The 19,891-nt window shown below is 43.7% G+C and overlaps 1 pseudogene; it reads right to left on the bottom strand.

Annotated features, from left to right (window-relative positions):
• Positions 1 to 1,154: 1,154 nt before the first annotated feature.
• LOC119400639 (uncharacterized) lies at positions 1,155 to 15,759 on the bottom strand (annotated as a pseudogene).
• Positions 15,760 to 19,891: the final 4,132 nt, after the last annotated feature.

The raw sequence follows: 19,891 nt of genomic DNA, 5'->3' as shown, positions 1-19,891 counted from the left end.
AAAAACCTCAAGGATACGTTCACGAAAACAAAAAATCAAATTAAAGACAGTATGAAAAGTGGAGCGGGAGCGAAGGATATACCGCTCGTGAAGTGGAAGCACTTTGAAGCTATGACACCAATTATGGAAGTGGTTCATCGGGAGCCAATGTAAGTTGAACATGTGTAATCTTTCAAGCACGGTGAACCTATTTCTCAAGATTCCTTCATTCTTGTTTTGTGCACTGTGAAAAGCTCACTTGCTCATACCTGTCAGGTCTACTTGCCAAAAATGAAGGTATTAAAGATATTGCTGCAATATGCATGCTGCTCGTTTCAGCAGGAATGATAAGAACACAGGAGTGCTGCTCTCGAATTCTCATATCACACTTTTGCTGTTTCAGCTTGTGTAGCAACATTGAATTTGGCTCTCTTGAGAGGTGAGTGAATCAGGGAGAATTGCATGTTTTTCAATACATTTGCCAAGTACATATCTTAAAGCTAGGTGATCATGACGCAACTACTTTGGCATTGGCTAAGTGCACAATAATAGGTGGTTTATCATATTTACAAGACCAATGTAGCATCAACAAGAAAAATGACATTAATCGGCTGCAGCCACTCGGTTTGCCTTTCACGTTGCCGGGATCTTGGGGTGTAAGTTTCACTTCTGCAGCTCACTTCTATGTTTCGTTGCGTTGTCATGGTCTCATAATTTATAGGCAATAGACTTGCACCTCTGGCCACGCTTTGCCGTCTTTCCCCATGTATGCACTAGTGTTAAACTTCCGACGTAGCATCAGTGTGGCATCACACCTGCTTTGCTCCATCTAGAGAATTGTCCGCCAAGCCGATTCCTCCGAGATGCACAGCCTCAAAATATATGTATCGCTGTCATTTGTTGGAATGGTGGCACATAGCAATCGAATCCTCACTGTGGCCAGTTTTTTTTTTTTAGTTGGAGAAAGATTATATACTTTGTGTGCTGTTTGACAGCAGAGTCTTACAAAGATGCAAGAAATGCTTTCAAAATAAATATGCAGTTGCTTGTGGGTGGTAAAAAACATGTTCTAAAATTCTACCACTCTACATAGTTGACACGATCACATCACATGTTTTTTTATGGTAACTAAGAAAATATGAACAGCATGGAAAAGTTCAACATGATTTATTTGTGCTCTCTACAGTGCACAGACTGAAACGGCTGGAAGCCAGGATGCCGAATTCACACCTGCTGAAGCAGATGACTTTCAGGACTGGCCGGTGCCCGACGCTCCTGACAGTCCAGTGGACACCGACGGCCGAACAGAGTCTGCCAGCAGGACGACGGAAAGGTAAAAGCAGTTACATGGTGGTCTCAGATGGCAAGAAAATTCTGTTTTTCAGATCACCCGAGCGTACAGATGACTGTAAGCCAGAGGTGGATGAAACAGAAATGTAAGCTGTATTTGGTCATTCTCTGCCTGCTTATGTACGTATTGCAAAAAGTTTCTCACCCATTTTTTTATTCCAATAGTGTGCCAAGACCACGAAAGAGAGCAAGGTCAAGAAGTGCACAGCGGTAACGGACACTTCCAGATTGTACATTGTAACACCAGTGGAAACGAAACGGCAGCTTAGGGCATAGAAGTATGCAGGTCAGCACAGCTGTCCAGTGTACTTCTCTGCCTTGTGTTTCACATTTCCACTGCTGTTACAACGAACATTAACCTAATGTCCAGATTTACTCTCTGCTAATGTTCAATAGTGAAGATATAGCCCTGACGGCACTGCTGTTTCAACTGCCAGCGTTGCGGCTGCATGCCTCGACCACCTAAAGAACATTGCAGCAGAAAGACGGCAAGAGGGATTCAGAGATGATTACACATACCACTATTGCATAGCAGCTGCTGGCTTCATCAAAACCTTGCCACCTGACGATCAGTTTGACACTATCTGCGCAATACACGCAATAATTCAAGACAAAGTTCTTGAAGTCAGGGCCCGTACTTCTGACCACTAGTCACAATTGTGACTGATTTTTACTTTTCTTGCAGCAGACATTATTCAAAAGTGACCATAACCATACCCTGTTACGACCGAAGAAAAAATGTAGGCTTTGCCCTCACAACCATGGTGCACCTACCATTCAACAATGAAAGAGTCACGCTAGCTGGTTTGCGCTCGAACCATAAGTACGTTTTTTTTTTACTAATGTAAACACTGTGAGCATTGTTTATGCCCTTCATCTTCTCATATGTACATACTCATCATCACCAACTGGGTTTGGGCTGTGGGGCTCATACTCTAGACAATAAAGAAGAGTCTTGAGAGTCCTAAACGTTACGTCACAAATGGTGGAGAGTGCTGTCCGGTCCCTGAATCCTCTCACGCTAACAGATCCTGTCCAACAAACTACCGGGTATTCACCTTTCTACCTCGTCTACGGTCGTGCGCCCAAACCCAACACAGCCCAAACCCAGTTGGTGATGATGAGTAAGTACATATGAGAAGATGAAGGGCATAAACAGTGCTCGCAATACTATGCACATTAATAGTTCACAGTCAGTCATTACTACCAAAAACATGTGGCTGAGCAGTGATGTTGGAATCCCTGAAGAAATTTCATAGGACCTTCAAGTTTCCAACCTAAAACCAGCAACGCAAGCGTGTCTATATGGGAAAGTCAATTATCTGAAATACAGAAGTGCTTGATGTCGCGAAAATAAGAAACTATCGGATGGAGCACTTATGCAATTTCTCTGTGGGCGGAGCTTACATTTTTCTTAGGTTGTAAGTGACTATAGTCATTGTGTGTGCACAACTGTGAAGTACAAAGCTTAACACTGGTACTGTTAAATTTTCCTGTCACTTATAGTGTATGAGAAAGCACCTTAAATATTGGGTTCAAGAGCACCATAACTAGTCATTTTGAACATAGCATGGCATCGGATCGTGAAAATTATTTGTAGCATTGTGTGATTCCAGTTAGTTGAAATATGGGCTCAGGAGTGGTCGCAGCTAGTCGTTCTGTTCAGAAAAGTGCAAGATGGAAAGCTTTCCATTGTTTTTAAATACTCCTATCACTCGTGTTAATCAAGATACTTTAAGTATGAGCTCGAAAGTGCTCATAATTTGTCATTTTGTAGACAGAACTGCAGAACAACAAGCTATCTCATTGTTCAAAGGAATGTATGATGTCTACACAGCGACTTTGTGTGTGTTGAATGCACCTAAGCACAATTTTTAGCCATTCCTACAATATGGCAAAGTGCCTTGACTGCCACTGTGATTTTTATGCTTCTTAATGTTTGTTATCCAAGGTGTTGTCCAGTATTCAAAGAAGGGCTCAGGAGTAGCAAAAGTAGTTGTGTACAGATTTTGAAAAATTTTCCCTCTCGTGTTAAGGTTACTCTTCAATGTGGGCTGGTCAGTGGTCGCAGCTAGTAATTGTGTTCACAGAACTGTGCCGTACAGAGCTTTCAAGTGATAATTTTTTAGCCGCTTCAGTCACTCGTGCTACTCTTAATACATAGAAATGTGGGCTGATGAGTGGTCACAGTGAGTCATTGCGTGCACAGAACTGTGCCGTACAGAGCTTTTCAGTTTTTTAACCACTTCAGTCACTCGTGCTAATCTGAATACATTTAAATGTGGGCTGATGAGTGGTCGCAGCTAGTCATTGTGTTCACAGAACTGTGCCGTACAGAGCTTTCAAGTGATATTTTTTTAGCCGCTTCAGTCACTCGTGCTACTCTTAATACATAGAAATGTGGGCTGATGAGTGGTCACAGTGAGTCATTGCGTGCACAGAACTGTGCCGTACAGAGCTTTTCAGTTTTTTAACCACTTCAGTCACTCGTGCTAATCTGAATACATTTAAATGTGGGCTGATGAGTGGTCGCAGCTAGTCATTGTGTTCACAGAACTGTGCCGTACAGAGCTTTCAAGTGATATTTTTTTAGCCGCTTCAGTCACTCGTGCTACTCTTAATACATAGAAATGTGGGCTGATGAGTGGTCACAGTGAGTCATTGCGTGCACAGAACTGTGCCGTACAGAGCTTTTCAGTTTTTTAACCACTTCAGTCACTCGTGCTAATCTGAATACATTTAAATGTGGGCTGATGAGTGGTCGCAGCTAGTCATTGTGTTCACAGAACTGTGCCGTACAGAGCTTTCAAGTGATATTTTTTTAGCCGCTTCAGTCACTCGTGCTACTCTTAATACATAGAAATGTGGGCTGATGAGTGGTCACAGTGAGTCATTGCGTGCACAGAACTGTGCCGTACAGAGCTTTTCAGTTTTTTAACCACTTCAGTCACTCGTGCTAATCTGAATACATTTAAATGTGGGCTGATGAGTGGTCGCAGCTAGTCATTGTGTTCACAGAACTGTGCTGTACAAAGCATTCCAGTCATTTTTTAATTAATGTCTTCCTGTTACGCATGTTGTGCGAGATACTTATATACTTAGTTTTTTTGAACTCAAGACAAATACTCTTGAAAAACATTCTTCTGATGGCTCTCATTTGTAAATCTTTCACATGTGTATGTGTTATCTTCCTTTTTGGTGTTCTGCAATAACCAAGGTTACGTGTGAATAATGTTATTATCTTGCTTTTTTTTTTCTTTGTCTCTGCAAAGGACTGCAATTTTGTAAAGTTAGACATAATTGTACTTTTTTTCTATATGCGTCTTGTTATATTGCTGATTTATGCTGATATATTGTTAATATATCGCTGCTGTTTAGACTGCTGCTTTATTTTTATGTGTCTTGTGTTATATATTGCTATATCATGTTGATATATTGCTAATATATTGCTGCTGTTAGCGCCAATGAGGGGGCTGGCGGCTTCGTCAAGCTGTCTAAATGACAGCTTTTACCGCCCGCCCCTTCGTATCAATAACTGTATTGATGCGAAAATAAAAGTCATTGTCAATACTGGCTCACTAGTGGTTGTAACTTGGAATTTTGTACACAAAACTGTAGAGCAACAACTTTTTATAAATATGCAATGGAGTGACTGTACATCGCAGGTGCCCGACTTCGATTTCTGTGTTTTTTTATGTTAAGCGTTATCCAATGTTGAAGTAAGGGCTTTTAGTGCTTAAACAGTCCTGCCATGCACACAACTGCACGGTGAGGCCTGTACTTCATTCTGACAGGTGCTTTTTGAAAGCTATACTGTGTTAAAGATGCTATACAATACTATACAGTTTACAATGTGACAGTATGTGTACCTGAAATGTTTATTAAAAACTACTTACGTGCTTGTGATGTGGGGTTCTTAATGATGCGTTCTTGCCAGGGGACACTGCCATCATCAGTAATAAAGTAGTTGCAGAGCTTGTCTCTCACATCATAGGCTTGCCTAAGCAACAGAAACGCATAGAAAGTGAGTAGTGTTTGCCTAAGCTCATTGGCTGTGCACAGCGAGAATGATTTCCAACTGAAAGTTCTGACGAAAGAATAAAGTTGGCACACTGCTACAGTTCCTATTACAGTAATGGGTTGTCTCCTGTCCTCGTCAACATTTTCTGCTGAAAACTGTTACAATGTGTAGCGAGAACTGTAGTTAGACAACAGGGAGGTGTGTGAGAAATGCATTGTTCACACTTCTCTGCACCATTTTTGGTCAAGTGCATTGGAAAGCAATGATACTACTGTATCAATCAGTAAGCCAGTTTTGCAGCCACAAATACTTGCAGAACGTCTTGAGCTCTTGACATGCCACGTCAAACGAATTATTTCGGAGAGCTCTTGTATTCAGCTTGTGCACCCGAATATTTTTCGTTAATTTTGAGGAACATGCTTAGATGAGGCAAATGAAGAACAAAACAGCACCGTTTTCTGCATATTCTGACGCTGAAGTTGTCCTGTTTTAATCTGCTATGATGTAGAGCCAACAGCACGCTTAATTTGCGAACGCTCCGCAGCCTGGCCTTGACTGCCTTGTACTGATGCCAGCTTCGCGAAGTGTTATTCGGTATATTCGCGGCAGCTGACGAGAGTCAGCTCACCCACCCCGCCAGTCAGGCACAAGTGAAAGACAAGTCGACCAGTCAAATCGAGCTGCATTTCAGCTATCGTCAGCTGCTGCAAACATAACCAGGTACAGTTTGCAGCGCTGCCTTCAGTCCGAGCAGGTGCAGCCAGGCTGCTGAACATTTGTATTAAGCATGCTGACGGCTGTACATGAAGTTGCAGAACACTCTGGCTTGGGCTAAAGGAGACTATCCGCAAGTAAATAAGGTTCAATGTTATTAACACTGACAGTAAAGCCATGTTATTTAAAAGTATGTGATGCATAAAAGTGCAGCTATATGTCGGGAGAAAGTTCTTTTAGTTGCACCTAGATTCAGTTATGAGCAGATAATGCTTTTCGTGATGTTTTAAACACTTATAAATTCACTTTTTATATTGCACAAGGATATAACATATACAATATTTTTATATCACCAATACCGGGTTGAGCGACAGCCTGAGCTGCTTATTGCAGACAGAGCATTCCCTGTGCCTCCTTCAGCTCTCCAGTTGCCCTCAGTGAGCTGCCCTTGCCAATCCTCGGTGTCGGCACTGCCAGGTGGACAATATGCTGCCCGAGATGCAGGAGACTCGCACAACAAAAAATTGTGTAGTGTTACACAAGCAGACACAATTTTACGAATGTTTTCTTCCTTTGCTTTAAAAGGCCGTCGAAGGATGCGCCACCTTTGAGCCATAATGCCAAAGGCATTTTCAACAACTCTTCGTGCTCGGCTGAGTCGATAGTTAAAAATTCTTTTCTTGTGCCGCTCTTCAAAAGCCTGATGATCATCAGATGTGTCACTGTCACTGGCTGCATTGCACAACATAAACCTGGCATAAATAAAGCTAGCAAACAAAAATGGCAATGGCACTACAAGAACGCAAAGCACGAATGGCTTCGAAAAAGATTTTAGTGACTTACATTTCCGAGAATAAGGCCTCATCATAAAGGTTTTCAAAGGAAACGCTTCATCGCCCACGAAAAAATATGGCATGGCACCAATGTTGCCTATCTCGGAGTCTCTAGGAATTCCCATTTTACTGGCTTCGATCAACTCTAGCAGCTTGCTACGCCCGAAAACACCACCATCAGATTCACTGCCGCAATGGCCAACTTCGACATAGAGAAACCTAAGAAAGCACAAAGAAGATTTCATTATAAAGTACACATGTGCAAAAAAAGTTCTGTGAGCATGACAAATGTTTTCAACAGGCAAGTAATCTGTGCTTTTGGACCCATGTACTACATTAGTTCATTCTTGTTGGCATGCGTAACTGTTCGTCTCAGAGAACAGAGGCCTGAGAGGCGCATTATGGTTCAGAAATTTAATCGGTACTTTGATTGAAGTTACTTTTGTACAATAACGTCCACTTCAGGTGTGGCAGGTATTACGTAAGCTCGTCAAAGTGGGTGGCTGGTTTATGGAGTTCAACATCCCAAAGCAACTCGGGCTATGAGGGATGCTGTAGTGGAGGGCTCTGGACAATTTCAACTATCTGGGGTTCTTTAACGTGTGCTGAAAATGCGCAGTACAAGGGCCTCTAAATCTTTACCCTCAGAGACATTTTGTACACATTTGTGCACACAACTTGTTCCTGCTGGTTGTGGCGGGTAGTGGCTAAGAAAGAGCAAGATACGTGGAGCCTCAAGTGAACTGAACCACTTGTGGAATAAATATTTTCACTGAACATCTTCCAATGTACTGTTGGCATCATGATCACCTTTCTAAAGGCATTACCATGTTTGACACGTCTGCTTTTGGCACGTAAAACTCCAAATGATATTACTACAATACTCAAAGAGCCGTTCGACATGACGCTTTAAACAAGCCACATAAAAAGCATAATTTTTCTTTGCTCGAAATGAGCACAACCCAAAATGAAATTACACTAGATTTATAGCCCGATATTTCATTATATTTATGCAAGAACACAGCCTGAATGCCTGCAGAATAAATACACATTTAATTACAATATAACTACAGTTAATCACTATAAAACACATAAATCAAATCAACATGTTGCGACATTATTTTTGTTGCACTAGAACATTGAGAGCACTGAAATAATGTTCTGTAAACTTGATGCATTTACAAACAGTTCTTTACAGGTTTGATATGAAGGGGTTAAAAGTAGCAACAAAACATTAAAAATAAGCCATACTTGTAATTAGCATCACTTATACCTAGTAGTGAGTGGCTGAAACTGCTTTGTAGTTCCTGTTTTGAGAACCTGTATTTGCTGGGCACTCGATCACAACATGCTTCCCGTCGATGGCTCCTATGCAATGCGGCATATTCCACCTCAGCTCAAATTCGTTTGCAACCTATTGAAAGAAACGAGTAAGAATGCAGCAGTAGTGAGCAAAAGTCATGCCATGGCATCGTACAACATTTGCAAAGTGTGCAGAATTGTAGACCCATCCCTGTATAAACAATGCATGAGTATGTTCATGGTGTCTGCTACAACTCTTATTTTCTAATTTCATCTCTGCAATACAGAAGCTCTGAGCTATGTCAATAAACAATATTGTTACGGGTATCACAAGTACATGGGAGACAGAAGCAAGTACACAGAAACATTTACAAGGTACTGTGCCACAGCACGGCTCACAGCCTCTCATTTGGAATGCCACCTCCTTCTTTCTCTTTTCATTGCAAGGTGGTCTCAACAGCATGCTCAAGCACAATGCCACTTAACAATTTGCAAAGTCCACTGTGCCCAAATACACAGAACATGTAATATGATCAGGACTTAGGTCGGCAAACTCACTAATGAGTCGACTCATTCAGACTCAGATCGGGCTGCGAGTCTGAGTGAGTTTGGGTGAGTGATATTTTGGTGAGATTGAGTCTGAGCGAGTCCAGTTGAGGTACATTTTAGCGAGCGCCCTAAGGACAAAATATATTTCTCGAGTGCATCTGAGTGAGCTCCACCTTTTTTTGCCAACCTATTGTCCTATCTATGCATCTTCAGCATTACTATCAACCTTATATTGGCTTATGTTTATACTGAAGTCTATGAACACATATTTGAACACACCAGCATTCATGCGCCACCTCAATATTTATTGATCAGAGGTGTGAGTTGGGGGGGGGGGGGTGCTATGACTTCCCCCGCAAACTCTTTCACGGGAAGTTCTTAATAAAAATATCTCATGTGAGTCTCATGTTTCGTAAAAATGATTTCAATGGATTGAAACCACTGATAACTGGTATTTGCAGGTGCAAGATTAAAAGGCATATCGTAGAGCACCGATTATGTGAGATATTGGCTTTAAACAGCATTTACACCATGATCGAAACACCTAATTTTACGCTAACGGACTCATGAGTTGACTCACTCAGACGCAGGTGAAGCTGCGAGTCTGAGTAAGTCCGGCCGAGTAATATGGTGCTGAGTTTGAACCCGAGTGAGTCCAGTTGAGAAAATGTTTAGTGAGCCTGGGTCGAGTGAGTCCGGTTGAGGAAAATTTGGGTGAGTCAGAGTCTGAGTGAGCTCTCAGAGCAAAATATAGTTCTTGAGCGAGTCTGATTGAGCTCCAATTTTTTTGCCGACCTATGATTCGGCATGCAAAATTTTTTACTTAATAGACCATTGGTCATTCTGCTTTTCTGTCTGCAGCTTCGGGAGCTTTTACTGCTATTCTGAAATACCTCGTTATGCAACTGGGGCAGCATAAGTTTAAGCCGAACAATTAAACAAGAGGATTTAAATGAGCGCACACTTGGTGTTCCACCTTGCGAACTAATGAAATGTTAAAGACAATTTGTAAATATATGTGCATACTTGTAGCTTTGAGCATGCAGTATAGTGGAATGTTCTAATGTATTACATGGCAGTTTGAGGTTGCATGCACAAGGTCACTTATAATATTAAAAGAAATAAGTTATTTCTATCAGGATATTGATTTCTACTACATGATAATTTTCTGAAATGCTACTTTTGCTTCTTTAAAACAATGCTTACTCTATTTTTGTGCTGTGACACATGCAATGTGATTTTCATTGTGTGCATAATAGACTTTTTGGCATACTATCCAAGTCTGTACACATACATCTCCTGAACTGGTGAATGATGAGAGACAGCTATGCAAAATTCCTTTAGCAGCAGCATTTGTTCTGCCATACTCAGCCTCAATATTCCAGGGGCCCTGAGAAGCTTACTGCCATTCTCATTATTCCCCATCCACCACGTCAAAAAGACCCATGCAGTTTTCTCTAGCTTCTTACTTCCAGGGCCTCATACGTGACTTCACAGAGCTTGCTTGCATGCAGGAAAATTTGCGCAAAACTGGAAAAGGACAACACAAAGAAGGAACACTTCAACAGATCGAGCGCACATGCTTGCATGCTCCATCAACTACTTGGAAGAAACACACCCTTCATTTGGTCCAAATACTGTGAAAGTGCTTTTCTTGCTTTGAAGCAACCCTAACATGCAACCCGGTGCTGGGCCACTTCGGTCCAAGAACACTCACCATCCCTCACAATCAGGGGCGTAGGCAGAAATGTTTTTCGGGGGGGGCACCTCCTTGATTTGAAATGGGGACAGGGCAGGCAGATGTGGTCAAGTGTCATTTTGAGCTCTGTATGCCATAGCAAAAAAAAATTTCAGGGGGGGGGGGAGGGAGGGCACGGGCCCGGTGTGCCCCCCGCCCCCACCTGGCTACCCCACTGCTCACAATGAGGCTAGCAGTCATGGTCTTGGTGCCATTCTCCAGCAACGTGACAACACCTCGCATCAATGAGTCATTGCTTATGCTGGTCATGCTCTGACCGCTGCAGAGAATTACATAATAACCAAGAAGTGCCTTGCTGTTTGTGCAGTACAAAATTTTGGCCATATCTCTGCAGCTGCTACTTTACAGTCGTTACCGACTGTAACGCATTGTGCTGGCTTTCGTGGCTAAAAAACTTGTCGGGTCACCTTGGTCATTGGGTAGTTCACTTGCAGGAGTACGATTTTTGATGTCTACATGTCTGGAAAGGACCAAGACGTTAATGTTCTATCTCGCTACCCTCTGCCCAGCCACGGTAACACACAATTGGCTCTTGAATGAAGACTGCTTTACCCATCACAGCGCTCAGTTGTCCGAAATCCAGCAGCCCACCTGTCCTTGTTTTGCACCAATGTGTCGACCCATACTGCCGCACTATCCTAGAACACATGGAAGGTCTTTTTTCCTTTTCCGAACGCTCAACTTCGTTGACAACATAACCAATTCAAGCATCACGATGGGCCTTTACATCCTATGTTCAGCATGTCTATGGCAACAAATGGGCCCCAATTAAACTACATTCTTTGCAACATGAGGTTCTGGAAGCTTCTCACAATGACCGCACAGCTGGTCATCCAGGCTTTCACAAAACTTATGACAAAATACAAAGTTGCTGCAAAGTGAAGGCGGACTCAATATTTTGGGCAACATGTATGGCCGTGCATTTTTTTAGATTAGGCGTCATTAACTATATTTTGCCCTATTCGAATGCTGCAACTATGATGGATTCAAGACTACTAATATCACTTTCAGTGTTGATTTCATGAAAGATTACACAATAGTCTGAGAAAAGAAGGGGTCGAAGGACAGCTGTTAGTCGAATGCAGGAACATACATTAGTAAAGGAACAGATACTACCATAAGCACTGAAAAAATTGTAATCAGTTAAGAAAGAAGAATTCAGCGCACTTATAGAGGCTATGGTCAATGTTAAAGAAACTTAGCTTAATGTTAAAGAAACAGAGCCACACCAGGTCTATAAACTGGTTTTAAAAAAAACAGTCTATGCACGCGTAATGTCGGTGCAGCATCAATTGTGGTTGCAGTGCTGGCTATCTAATTTTACAAGAAAGCAATAAACACTACACATGTACTCCTACAATACAGGCGTCACATCGGATTAACGTCTGTGGTTACAGTGTTGGCTCCACTTTTATAGCAGTCTAATAAACATTATACATTTGTATTCCTATGATTGAGCAAGCTATATAGAAGCATTTCTCGACCCCGGAGGAATACATTAACGTAACTTACGCATGATATTCACATGATTGCACCATAAAGTGCACTTCATTTCGATAATACTGGCGTATGTGCTATAATGTGAGCACTGACATTACGTCCGACCATAAGTTACCCTTTCAACGCCAGTGTAGTTGACGTGCCTGGTAAGGCCACGATGTGCACACAACTACTACACTTACAAAAACACCCCGACCCCCCTCGTAACGCTTGACTCAAAGCAAAAAAACGCAGCATAGAACTACTTGCTGACTGCTTCCCATGAAACCGATTCCCACATGGCATGGGATCTGCCGAATTTTTTTTTCTTAGTACATTCGCATATTTCAGCCATACTAAACAAGTGGCAAGCCATGGGATACAGAGAATTTGCCTAGTTGTCATTGCAACTTTTTTTTTTTGAGATACAAACAAACGCATACTTTCATTGGGCGTTACAGAATTTTAGTATGGGGGCCCAAGGTCCGCCTAAAAAAAAAAAAAAAAGGTGCGCGAACAGAAGAACGCAAAGGAGAGTACAAAATAACGTAAAAGGTCGGGGAGCCCCGTACCTTGGGGCCTCCTATAAAACTCTATATTAAACATTATTTGGGGATACAGCTTATACCTTGAGCCACTCGGCTGCGGACGACGGGTACATCACGTACAGCGGTGAGCATTCTTAGGGTGAACACAGGAGCGCGTGGCCGACGGCACTGTCAGCGCCGTGTAACGGTCATCGCTTGAAACATTGCACATGCGCATCATGAGTTCTACGAAATAATCTTTTCATCGCGCGCACACAAGCGTATCCACAACAAGCGTCTTCATGACGTGGTGGGCGCGGTGGAAAGAGTGTATCGAAAAACACATGCTGTGCATGTGCAATGTTCCCAACGATGGCTGTTGCGCGGCGCTGACAGTGCCGTCGGCCACGTGCTCCTGTGTTCACCCTAAGAATGCTCACCGCTGTACAAGGGACCAAGGACTTCCCATATCGCTTGGCACACATCCGACACAATGCCGCAAGCAGCAACGTTTATAGAACCAGGTAAGTTGCAAAACTCCCCCCGTCAGCCAACCCATCGCGCGGCGCCGGGACAGCTTCCGGTTTGGTGGCGCTGGTGGCGCAACAAGCTTCCGCTAGCAGACGAAAACGCGGAGTCTGCGTGGCAAGACGCCGGGGCAGCCGTTTAGAAAGGGCTCGGTTGTTCACTCATCGACTGTATATTATCGAGATTTGTGGTTGCGCTGCCGCTGCAATGTAAAACTGAGTAATATTTAGCAGCGGTAAGGCAAAGTCAGTAAAGCTATGGCTTTCGAGACTGTCCAAGATAACTGACGCTTGATAGCATAGCATACGAGTCTGTCCATTACCCTATAAGAAGTTAACTATATGGCGCATTCTCGCGGCGTAATTGTTTAGCTAAAGTGGATGCTTGGGCGTGTTGGTATTTATATCTTTTCGTTTTGGACTGTGCAAGTATTGAGTGGTGTTAATGAATAAATCTTTGTTGTAAGTCAGCCCTGTTGTTTGTGTAATCCTTTTTCTGGTGCTCCGTAGTTTTTCGCGCTATTTTTTTTCGATAATTCTTCACTTTCACTTTTTTCAAGTGAGGAGTTTTCACTCTGTACCGCGGCTGTCGTTACTTGTAATTACTGAGTGGTAAAATCGCCGTGTGTGTACTGCACGCCACAATTTCAGTCCTGCTACAGAAAGAAAAATTGTATTTATATTTCGCACGCAACGCAGAGAAACAATTTTTCAGATATTGCATGTATGGTGGGATGCACACAAACGGCACAACTTATTTACAGTCTCAGGCATTAAATCTTATCAAGACAGCTCTAATTAACTGTAAAAAATTATTTACAGCATAATTTTTAGAATCACTCAAATCAAGGCAAGTTCGGGAATATTTTTGGGACGCAATCTTCGACGAGGCTCCTTTCCGCTGGCGATTTCAACCTTAATTCTTATCGTTGACCATGTGAGTGAAAGTCTTCAGAATGTCTTCCTCATGAAAGTGCATATCACATAAAAGTGATATGTCGGACAGTTTCTTGTCCTTACGAGGAATGACGCGATCCCACGTCGCTCGCTATCAACGGTCCTGCATTTCTCAGGACTGTCGCGACTTTTCATGCAGCGTTGCGAGCCGTCCTTGGGACAGTTATATGTCCCGGATTTATTCCGTACCGTCCAGTTAGAACTTTTTATGTGATCCAACGCACGCCAGACAACGCGCGTCACGCTCCTGAACTAGGGGTGTGCGAATATTCGAAACCTTCGAATATTCGTCGAATATTACATTAGAAATATTCGTATTCGATTCGAAAATCCTGTATCGGAGAAGTTTCGAATATTCGATAACTTCGAATATTCGAAAAATTCCAATATGCGATTCGATTATCATGCATAAAATAACTCGTCTTCCACATTTCTGCTGCGTTCGTATAGCTAAAAACGTTGCCGAGAGCAGCGATAAACATCGTAAATACACGGAGGCACGATATCTGCCTGCGACGAGCGCCCCAATACCTATGATTTATTGCTGGTGCATCTCCGACGTGCAGCGCTGTTGGCGATCATGTAACCGTACATTTTCAATATTATGCGGCCGTAACGTGCCGCACTACCACTCGTTCACTATGCGGGATCACTTCTGAGGAAAGACAGTGACCCATGTGACTGGTGGCGGACTGTAGGCACCTTCAGATACCCCAGTCTGGCAAAGCTTTGCCCCATGTTCCAAGCGAGCATGCCTTTTCAGTGGCAGGGGGGGGGGGTTGTCTCTGTTAGAAGGGAGCGCCTGCTGCCTGATCATGTGGAGCAACTCATATTTCTTCATGATAATATCTAGTCATTACTTGCATTGTGCCGTGATATTTGCTTGTGTTGTAATGTGCATTGTGCTAGCCTGGACATTGTGTTCTGGAGATAGCAGTGTATGTTATGTTGCCAGTCAGGCTGTTAATGTTTTCTTTTTTTTTCAAATAGCTGCATGTTAAATAAAATATTGTTACTGTGGAGGCATTATTCCTTTGATATTCGATATTCGATTTGATATTCGAAGGTGGATATTCGTATTCGATTCGTATTCGAAAAATTTGATATTCGCACACCCCTATCCTGAACACAAAGTTCTCGCGAATAGCACGCACGAAGCAATGTTGCAGTGGCTAGCGGTGGCTGCGAAGGGCTTCAGTTACGTTGTCTGAACTTCTGTGCGAAACGCGGCAACTTTTATGGGTACATTCTCCAGCAAGAGGAAGTGCTGCGAGCAGAACGTAGCCAGCTGAAGAGGCCAAAACAATAAACAACCCCCCCCCCCCCCCGTCCCGACTCCCTTCATTGAAGAGTTGGTAACCGTAGGCACAAAAGAAATGTGGCACAAAAGAAATGCGCCGCGCAACATCGCTCAGCTTTGCAACTGACCTGGTTCTATAAACGTTGGCAAGCAGTAGAGCGCCCCGCCAAGAAGTTGAACGACGACGTCCGAATAGTCTCTCCTGCTGCCAGAAATCTGAAGCAAAGAGCGAACACGGCATTCTGTGACGGTTCATTTTGGTCCTTCGAAGGCACAAAAACACTGTCCAAGAGCTGACATTCGAAACGAACACGCAGCCAAAACGAGGCCGTCACAGTGCGCTTACCTCACTGCCAGAGCTAGGCGATGTTCCGGTGGAATCGCCTTGCGCAACCTGGTATCGACCTTCCTTATTCGAGGAGCCACCAGTTTCAGAAGCGTGTCAAAACTTCGTGGTGGCATCCTCAGGTAGCTAGCAAAAAAAGAGCATAGTGCGAGTACTTAAACAAACAAAAAAAAAAACCATGCTAAACGGCTGTTTCACACCGAGCGAGTCAGACTGAGCTAATAAGTGACAGCAACCTGTCAATTGTCAACATTACTTACTCCCGATAGTATTCCACGTCCCAGGATCGCAGATGCGGCAACAAAGCGTTGGCATGCCCCAACATAGCACGCTTTTGCAAAGCAGGGCGTATCCACCATCGCCGCTTTCGTGGCGTCCGCTTCTTGCGTTGCTCCTCGTGCATTTCAAGGAAGCAGGTAGCTAAAACTATCAAAACTATTTCTTCTTCTTCTTCCATGACGAGACCTGAAGGAAGTAGCTGGAAGTAGCAGACGAGACACGAAGTGGCGCAAAATCGCTGCTACCGATGAAGGGTGGATGAATAATCAGGTGTCTTGTCTGAAATAGTAGAGTGACGAGCGCCGCCACACGGACAAATGTGGTTGATGCGGCGAAAGCGGCGGCGGCGGCGGCCAGTGGTGGCAAAACAAATGTGAACGTTTTCGACGCGCGCGGACTCGGTTTTCCGGCCGCTCTGGCGTTTTCGCTTCCCCAGTGTGAACGTACCATGAGACGCGACCGCGTGAGCGAAGAAGGGCGCCGGGCGAAACGCAGTTCAGCGAAAACGGAACCTTTGAACGACGCGCGCCGTTCCCCATGGCAACGCCACAGAGGTTCTTGAATGAAACGGAAACGAACAAACAGCATTTTATTACGTCTTTTGATGCACGGAAGGTTCTTTTTTTATTGCTGCTAGTTTGATTGCCAGTGATTTATTGTAGGCAGACTCTCATACGTCATCGGGATCACTTCAAAAATATCCCACTCGTGGCGCTCATGATGTGATACATTTAGCTTAATTTCTCGGTAAGTAGGGCACTGCTGTTCTTAATATTGCCGTTTTCGAAGTTTTCATACATTGAGCTTTCACTCTGACATAAATTGTTATTTGCCTTTAGTGTCCTTTTAGGAGTTGTATGCGCCTCGCCCATCTTTGCGTTGTAACTTCACTAAATAGCTTTACGTGTACAAACATTATAGAACGCAGTTGTTACCATCACCTCCAATGACATTTTCTGGTAAAAGACAAAACTAATGTTTTATCAGATATTTTAAATTCTGCACTCATCATCAAGGCTGCAAGTTGCAGCCTTGAAGAATTGAAGTCCTTGTGCATAGTTTTGTTTCATACGCTTTTTGTCGCTGTGCAGGAATCCTTATTGCCACTAAAAATGCTCCTTTTGCTTTAAAAATGCTGATTATATTTGACAAGTAGTACTAAGATAGTCGCACGTAGAAAAGCTGTTAATTCTCTCTAGTTAAATACGGGGCATCTTATGAGCCAGGCCCGTAGTCAGGGCTGGGGGGCTAGGGGTCGGGTCCCCGCCGAAATTTCGGTGGAGTACGTGTTTTTACCAAAAATAAATAATAAAAATTAGTTTTTTTCTCAAAAGGTCAATGTTTCCGGCAAGTGCACCCCCCCCCCCCCCCCCCCCGAAAAAACTTCCTGGCTACGGGCCTGTTATGAGCCTTTATATTCGTATGCTACATGGTACAGAAACTGTTTTGTACTGAAACAAATCATTGAAGTCTGCGTAGTGCTTTCCGGACAATAATTTTTTTTATTTTTTATCATGCAGAGAGAGAGAGCGTTCCAACAACAACTTGCATTGTGTACGATGGCCGCAATCTTCTCTACGCAAGCAAGCTTTTCCTCAACGTGGACAAAGAACTGCTCTTCAGTGTGTCCAATGCTGAAGAAGGAGTAGCTGCATCATGGCAGCACATTGGCTGTTGAATATCGAGTTCCATCGCAAGGCGTTGAACGTTCTCGTCACTGTTGAATGGCTCCTTCCCTGCCAGCGGGTGACGACAGCGAGGTCGCAAGTAGTAAAGCTTCTGAGTATTTTCAAGAAAGCCTAGAAAATAGGCCTTAGTTCTGCTTAAAATATGTCACCACCTGTGATCGACTCGAGTTTAAACCAAAAAGTTATATTTTCATATGGTAACGAGTAGTTATTTGTTTTCGATTATACAGAAACGATTACTATAGTGGTACTACTACTTCATTTCAATTTTTCTTCTCATTTTCATGTGACTTTTTGTTACAAGCCTCTGCCGATTTCAATGTGTTCTCGTAGGTTACACGGCTTTGTGTTTTTTCACTCAGATTTTATACTCAAAGCGCTTTGTGACTTTTTGCAGTAGCTATAATAATTGAAATCTTTCGCTACTGAACCTTTAGCTTAACACAATTGACAGTACTTGTCAGTGAAATCAGTGCATGGAATGTTGTTTTGGATTTTTTTAAGTTACATGACAAGCTTTTAGTTTTCTAGCTATTTAAAAAACTAATAAATACTCATTTTATTCCATTACCAATGTTTCTGTTGTCTTTGCATTGAAAGCGATAATCTTTAAATTTCCCTGAAGATGCCTATGCAAAATTTCATTATACTGTTGCTATGTAGGCACAATGCACAACAACAGGCACAATGGTGTGGGCACTACTGGAATTTTGAAACTTTATCAATCCACTTTTTCATCTAGGGATTGCACATTTGTTAAGTATACCCTTAACAGGAGAACGACCTGAACAAACCTCGTATGTTCCAGTTGATGCCAAACACACACAGATGTTAAACTGCTCGTTCAAGGCCACGGCACCTTATTTTATTAACTGCATAAATGCAGGCATAAAAAGTGCAGTGGTGGCACCAATATTTTCTTTCTTCGGAAGGGCAACTACAGCGGCAAAAATTATTTTGGGGTGCGCCTAACAGGACCAGGGGGGATATTTGGAACCGTTCCGTCACAGAACGGAGGCGTTCCGTTCTATCGAGCCGCACGCGATTGGTGGAGGGTCGTTTGACGGTTAAAACATGAGAATAGACACGAACAGCCATAGAACGGTCTCCGGCCCCGTTTTCTCGATAGAACGGATACAAAACAGTCTCCAGACGACATAGATTGGATCGAAATTCAATTCTCCGGCTCCAGCGCTTACGTTCCGATCAAGTCCAAGTCGTCCGGATACTGTTTTGTATCCGTTCTATCTATGGATGGGGGCCAGAGACCGTTCTATGACCGTTCTTGCCTATTCTCACTTCTTGACCATCAAACGAGCCTCCACCAATCAAGTGTGGCCCGATAGAACCGGCCACCTCTGTTCTGTGACATACCGCTAAGATAATAATCCCGTGATGCCCGCTGATGTCTGTGCCCCAGGAGGGTTGACAGGGAAGAAGGCCCATATATTCTCCTCCCTACCTTTTCACGGGTGGTTGTATGTGTTACACCCCACTTGCGTGGGTGTAGCTTGTTCTAACACCCGTACTTTAGGGGTGTTGGTAAACAACCATTGCGGTGGGTGTAATTCACCTTACACCCAACTTTATAAGGGCTGTTTCTAAACACCGTGTGTTTAGATTGTTCCTAAATACCCTAGAAGGGAGTTGACCGTGCGACAAATAAAATACCCTTAAAGGGCCCCTAAATCCCCTCCGACATTTTCCCAAACATTTCAAGTAAACAAGCGCATCGCGTGCAGAATGCCGTCGCGATCAACGATGCCACACGCCGCAGCGCTACAGGTCGCGGGCGCGCCACAATTTCGAAAAAACAATAGCTTCTCCTTTCCGGTCTCCGCCATTCCCGCCACTGACATGTGTGACATCACCAGTGAAACTATGACGTTATCAGTTTCAATGCTTGCGATTGGCCGAACGACAACCGACGACTTCCGGTTACTCTGCAAACAGCTGTTCGTGCGCACCTTGCTGTTCTTGGTCGTGTTGCCGCTTGCGAATCGACATCTGCGGCCCGTAAGGGCCCGCTCACGCTAGCGGCAAGCCTACCGCAACGGCGCGGTGCCGCAGAACGTCGGCCGTTCGCCGGACACCGCAAGATTGTGGGGCTGGTCGGCCGCCGGCCCGCGTCCGACGCAGTCCAACTTGCACGCGTCCATGCGGCAAGTACGCCGGCAAGCCTCCGAAAAACATGGCGCCGCCCTAAGCGCACAGTAAACTGTTCGGGTCCACCTGACGTGTCTCAAGATGCCGCCGTGTGGCTTGTAGCGTGAAGCTCCGA

This window comes from Rhipicephalus sanguineus, chromosome 7 (assembly GCF_013339695.2).
Source record: "Rhipicephalus sanguineus isolate Rsan-2018 chromosome 7, BIME_Rsan_1.4, whole genome shotgun sequence".
Taxonomy (NCBI): Eukaryota; Metazoa; Arthropoda; class Arachnida; order Ixodida; family Ixodidae; genus Rhipicephalus; species Rhipicephalus sanguineus.
The sequence above is the reverse complement of the archived record's forward strand: the minus strand, read 5'-3'. Positions and strand labels throughout refer to the sequence as shown.